Source organism: Trichosurus vulpecula, chromosome 6, assembly GCF_011100635.1.
Source record: "Trichosurus vulpecula isolate mTriVul1 chromosome 6, mTriVul1.pri, whole genome shotgun sequence".
Classification (NCBI taxonomy): Eukaryota; Metazoa; Chordata; class Mammalia; order Diprotodontia; family Phalangeridae; genus Trichosurus; species Trichosurus vulpecula.
This window is the reverse complement of record NC_050578.1, coordinates 1706120-1711979: the sequence shown is the minus strand read 5'-3', so window position 1 is coordinate 1711979 and position 5860 is coordinate 1706120. Positions and strand designations below refer to the sequence as shown.

The following is a 5860-nucleotide window of genomic DNA, read 5'->3' as shown; positions in this document are numbered from 1 at the left end:
CAGCTTTTTAATTTTTAGTTGAGGTGTGCAGTAAGTCTGGGGTTCTATATTTGTTTGTGGAGGCAGGGTAACAGTATATGAATGAAGGATTTGGGGTCAGAGGGCATGGGTTCAAATCCCTGCCCTGCTACTTGATGCTTGCATCACCTTAGGCAAATTTGGACCTCAGTTTCCTCATCTGTAAAGTGAGGGTTTGGGATTATATGACATCTGATGTCCTTTCCATCTCAGATGTTCTTATAACTTCTCTGGGTCTCAGTTTCCTCCTCTGTAAAATGGAAGGTGGTCAGACTAGATGGCCTCTGACCCTTCCACCTCAAGGTTAATGATGTTAGTGAGGATGAAAGAATCTCATGGCATTTGTAGGCCCTCCTCCAGTTTCATGTCTTTCCACATTTCTCCAAATCCTTTGTACTCACATACTCACAGAATCTCAGAGTTGGAAGTGGACATTGGCACAGTTACCTCCTGGAAACAGACCAAGAATGCCCTCAACAATGCTCCCAACAAGGCATCACCCAGCCTGTGCTTGAGGATGTTCAAGGAGGGGGAGCCCAATAATCCCTGTGGCAGGCTTCTGCACTGCCAGGAAGCTCCAATAGTGAGTGTGGCCAAACGTGAAGCCTCAGTTGGCTTTTTGGAGCTCCATGACCCACAGCCACATAACACCATGGGGAGAAGGTTTGGGTTAAAAAGATGAGCTTTGACAGTAGAAGACAGCTAGGGAGCATTGAAAAAAAAATGGCAGGTTCCTAAATGAGAGGCATCCTACTCTTCTTTTGTTCAATTGGAACTTTTCTGTATTTTTTTCATTCTGTGGTGTCTTAAAAAGTAGCTTTGAGTAGCCCTGAGCCTCGTGTACTCGCCTGCCTGCTGTCAGGGAGGAAGGCTGGTCTCAAGGGGTCTTTGATCATATGGAGGGGTCCGCTTATGATGCCCAATGGCAGCACCCGACACAACATCGTCCACAGATATAAGAGCCTGAATCTGAGCTGGAAAGCCCATCGAGGGTCACATAGAACAACCGTCTCCTCTTTGTTTTACAGCAAAGGAGACAGGACCGGGGAGGTTGAATAATGACAACAGTTCATGTCTATGGACTGCTTCCTAGGACTCACTATAGCACTGCGCTAAGTGCAACACAATTATTATTTCATTTGGTCCCTGGGAGCTAGGTGTGATTATTATCCTCAATTTACAGATGATGAAAGTGAGGCAAATACAAGTATATGACTTGCCCAGAGCCACACAGCTAGTAAGCTGCATTTGAACTCAGAGCTTCCTGAGTCCAGACACATCCTTTTACCCACTGTGTCACCTGGCTGCTCCTAACTCACTTGTCCAAGGTTATACAAGCAGTAAGCATCAGAGGTAAAATTTGAACCCAGGTCCTATGATTCTATAGTCAGTACTGTTTTCCATGGTGCCACTCACATTCATATGGAAGACCTCACCACTTATGGGGAATGCACCTTCCTATTATTCTGGGAAGACACTGCCCATGATGGGGACCATGAAACTCCACCCACTAGGGGGCACAAATTTGACCATCTGCCCAGAGAATGCTGACCTTCCAAAGCAGCTGGATCGTCAGAAGAAAATGTGCATCTCTGCTCCTAGTTGGCACAGAGTTAACCAAGAGAACCCAGTTCTTCCTCTCTGAGCCAAGTGGACCACAAGCTTATCATCACTCAATCCCACTCTGCCTCTAGACACATTTTCCAGGAAAGCTAATGAATTCCTATTTCTTTATGAAGCTCTGACTGGTTGTAAGACTCTTTATCCCTCCCTCCCTTGGAAACTTACTTAACCTGGACAAGTTTAACTTCCTTCTCAATTAAGTCAATTCAATAAACATTATTTGAGCAATCACTGTATCTAGACACTGAAAGGGAAATACAGATAGATAAGAGACTTTTCTCTTGCCACTTACAAATTAATGGGAGGATAAGACAGCTCACAATACATCAGCTAAATCTAATAACTATAAGGCACATGCAGACAAGGTGTAGCAATAGTGCCGACCCTCCCCAGGTTCTCACTTTCTCCCTGGGCCGGGGTTCTCCCTGGGGTTGCTTTTCTCACCCTGTCTGCACCCACTTGGTAGCTTGGGATGGTTCTCCAGAGTCACATATGTGGCTGCTACTTCCTGTCCTAGAGTGCTAATGCCAACCAGTGGATTTTCCATCAACAAACCAGCCACTGAAATTTCTTAACCAATATATTTACTGAAAATGCCCAACAAATTCATAACATTTACCTAACATTAAATGTCAGTTCCATTTGGGCACACAGCTACAATGGACACATACCTATAGGCCCAGGGTAGTAACACACACACACACACACACACACATACACACACACATAAACACACAATGTACTCCCTACATGGGGCCAGCATACCTCAAAGCTCTGGAATAGTGTTCTCCAGCATCCCCCTTATGTTTCCAGGTGTCCATAAGTGCTCAGCATAGACTTTCTTTGCCAAGCTGAGTTGATCCATGGTGTGTCTGATTAACATCTCATTGGGCATGATTCAGCCAGATGAGGCAGCTTCTCTGAATCTCTGCTTCCAAGCTGTTCCTCTACTCAGCTGGATTTATGCTTTGACAGCAACTGTAGCATATATCACTTCTGGCTTCAGGCTTAGTTGATGCCTTTAGTTGAAATAATGTTATTCGCTGTTAGAAAAAGGCGATAATTTTTGTCCTAAAATTGACAAAAGACAATTCTGCTCCTTTGTAGGAGTCTTCATCTTATTTTCCACTTCTCAGCAATGACAGGTATAATGCAGACAAGTCTTCCCTCCCCTCCCCTCCCCTTCCTTTCCCTTCCTTACCAACATCTCTATTCCACCCTTCTTAAATATTTGATGATGGTGATGGTGATGATGGTGATGATGTGATTAGTACAGGTGAAATAGAGCTGCATAGAAACTTTAGTTTGCCACACCTTTTTAGACACACCAGTGCTGGAATTTTTCATGCCCATCTTACAGGTGAGGAAACAGAGTCAGAGGGCCTAAGTGCCTGGCCTCAGCTGTTCATTAAGTGAGACCATCACTCTCCTTGGGCTGGGAGGACCAAGCCTCTTCTCCTGGGTCATTCTAGAGTCACCAGGGGTTCCCTGTTGGCAGCAGCCTATATCTGAGCTCAATGCTGCCCCTGCCACTGAAAGTGCTGCATGGTCCAGCCTCCCTACTTTGGCCTGCCAGCTTCCACTGATATCTCAGGCCACTGAAACGGTCTGAACCTCAATGATTCTCCCTCCAGGAGTTTCTCATTCTGGGCAGTCAGCTCAGAGTGTTCCTCAGTCCCTTTCTCTTTGGGATTGCCTTTCTAAGCTGGTGCATCCTCAGTCCTGCTCCCCCCATCTTCTTTCCCATTTGGCAGATAGCCAGCCTCTGGGCCTCTTTCTTCAACTCTCCTTCTTTGGAAAAAGTCCCAGCCTCTACCCCTGGACTGCAGGGCAAGACAAGGCCTGGGCCTGCCCCAAGAAGAAGTCTTGGAGCAGGACTGGAGGTGGACAGTGATGGTGAGAGAGGCAGGGAAGGGGGAGGGGAGAACCAGGAAGGTTTGCCCTTCCCTGGGGCTGTATGGAGAGGGAAGCGTTCCCTGGAGGAGTTGGGGAACAAAAGTCTGCCCTGACCTGCCTGGAGCCTGCAGTCCCTTCTTTTTTTTCTTTCTTTTTTTTTATTTTTAGTTTACAACATTCGGTTCTACATAATTTTGAGTTCCAGATTTTCTTCCCTCCCTACCCCCCTCCCTCCCCAAGATGGCATGGAATCCCATATAGCTTCCATGTATAACTTCACATTGAATTAATTTACACACTAGTCAAGTTATGGAGAAGAACTGTGATTAATGAAATGAATCATGCGAAAGAAGAAACAGGACCAAAAAAACAAAACAAACAAAAAAAAAAAACAAAAGCCAATCCAAAAACAAAAACAAAAGAGAGAAGAAGAAAAAAAGGGGTGGGGGGACCGGGAAAGGCGAGCATGAAGTGTGCCTCAATCTGCATTCATACTTCATAGTTCTTTCTCTGGATGTAGATAGCATTCTCCATCGTGAGTCCTTTGGAGTTGTCTTTGTACCTTGTGTTGCTGAAAAGAGAGAAGTCTGTCAGAGTTGGTCCTCAGAGATTCCATATATCTGTGGTTGTGCAGCACATGGAGAGGACTGAGCTGGCCCAAAGGACGGAGGCTGCTAACGAGGCAGCCCTGGCTTTGGGGTCTTCCCCGGGGTCTAAAGCCCAGGAATCAAGGTTTGTGTCTTAGGTGGGCTCTAGGTGTGAGCCCAGGGGGCAGGGAACCTAGGAATGGAGCCTCGGGGTTCCCTAGGGCGTGAGTGAATCATTCACTGGGTAGAGCCCCAGATTTTTAACCTGAAGGTCTAGGATTCTAGGCCCTTCTCCAACTACTGCTGGCTTTTATTTCTTGGTTTCCGGGGCCTGGAGGGGGAAACAGCAGGTTGGATACAGTGGGATGCGTCTTAGGAGGAGATATCTGACGTTGGCCGCAGAGGCTGGAGCAACCTGTCCGTTAAAGCACCATGCCCCCCCAGACAGGGCATCCGAGGTTAGGAAAACTCCGAGCGCCCTAGTGGAAGGGAGGAGGCTGAAGTGGGAAGGGGAGGAGACTGGGGTGGGGAGGCTGCAGTTTGGTGGGAGGAGAGGACCTCAGCCCAGAGACATGGTGAACCCCATTCCTCGGTTCAAGGGCACCCTCTGGACTCCGTGGGACAAGTTCCCTGAGTGCCTTAGGCTCTCCCCGCCTTAGCCTCCGCAGCTGTCCCACCTGGGCAGAATAACGGTTCCAGGGTCCCCAGGCCAGCTCAGCATCCTCCCCAGGCCCCCAGGAACGTTTCCCCGGGGCATGCAGGGACCCTCCGGCAGACCTTCTTACCTGGGTGGATTCCCCCCTCGGAAAAGAGGCCGAGCTCCAGGCTGACCAGAGAACGAACAAAAGTCTGACGAGTCCCACGGACTTGTCTACCGTGGTGGGGTGGAGGGTGTCCTGGAAGAAGAATCATCCAGAAAAGTCTACGCTTTGTCAACAGTCTGCTCAACCAGGGAGGGATGGGGACCTAACTTTGGATAAAGAATTGGAAGCAGCAGGACAAAAGCTTAGCAGCGGGGAAACAACCACGAAGGGATTCGAACCCTCAATCTTCTGATCCGAAGTCAGACGCCTTATCCATTAGGCCACGTGGTCACCACATCTACTGCAGTAGACGTGGTCTACACGAAACAAGGCGGGATTTTGGCTGTTACTGGAAAGAAAATATTTGCCCAGCTGGGGAATAAGCTTTGGAGCCCCGGGGACACAGGACAAACCAAACCAGCCTTGCCCTCCCCTCACACAGCTTCCCTTCTACTGGGACCCATTGGGAAACCAGCGCGCACTGCGAGTGAGCTATCTCTCTCTCTCTCTCTCTCTCTCTCTCTCTCTCTCTCTCTCTCTCTCGCGCGCGCGCGCGCGCGCGCACACACACACACACACAGAGACACAGAGAGAGACACACACACACAGAGAGGCCATTCCCATAGGATTGCCTGCGTGAGGGAGCCACATGGGCCAGTGGGGCCGTCACCGAGAAGTCAGAGTCACGCTGTCCCCACTGCAATCCAGCCTCTGGTCACCTACCAAAGTGATCTCCCTAAAACAGCTCTGATCAGGTCAGCCTCCTCACTCACTCCATGGCTCCCTATTATCTCCAGGAGCCAATATAAAGCCCTGTTTGCCATTCCAAACCGTCCATAACCAGCCCCACCTTTCTGCTCCTATACCTCTCCCCACCCATGTGTGCTGGACTTAGTGACTCGGATCTTCCTGCGGCTCCTCAGAACACTGCAT

General features: G+C 48.8%; 1 non-coding gene across 1 annotated transcript; it reads right to left on the bottom strand.

Annotated features, from left to right (window-relative positions):
- Window positions 1-5145: 5145 nt before the first annotated feature.
- On the bottom strand, window positions 5146-5218 carry TRNAR-UCG. The gene has a single exon. It is a non-coding gene; the product is annotated as a tRNA-Arg (tRNA).
- Between the last annotated feature and the right edge of the window lie 642 nt (window positions 5219-5860).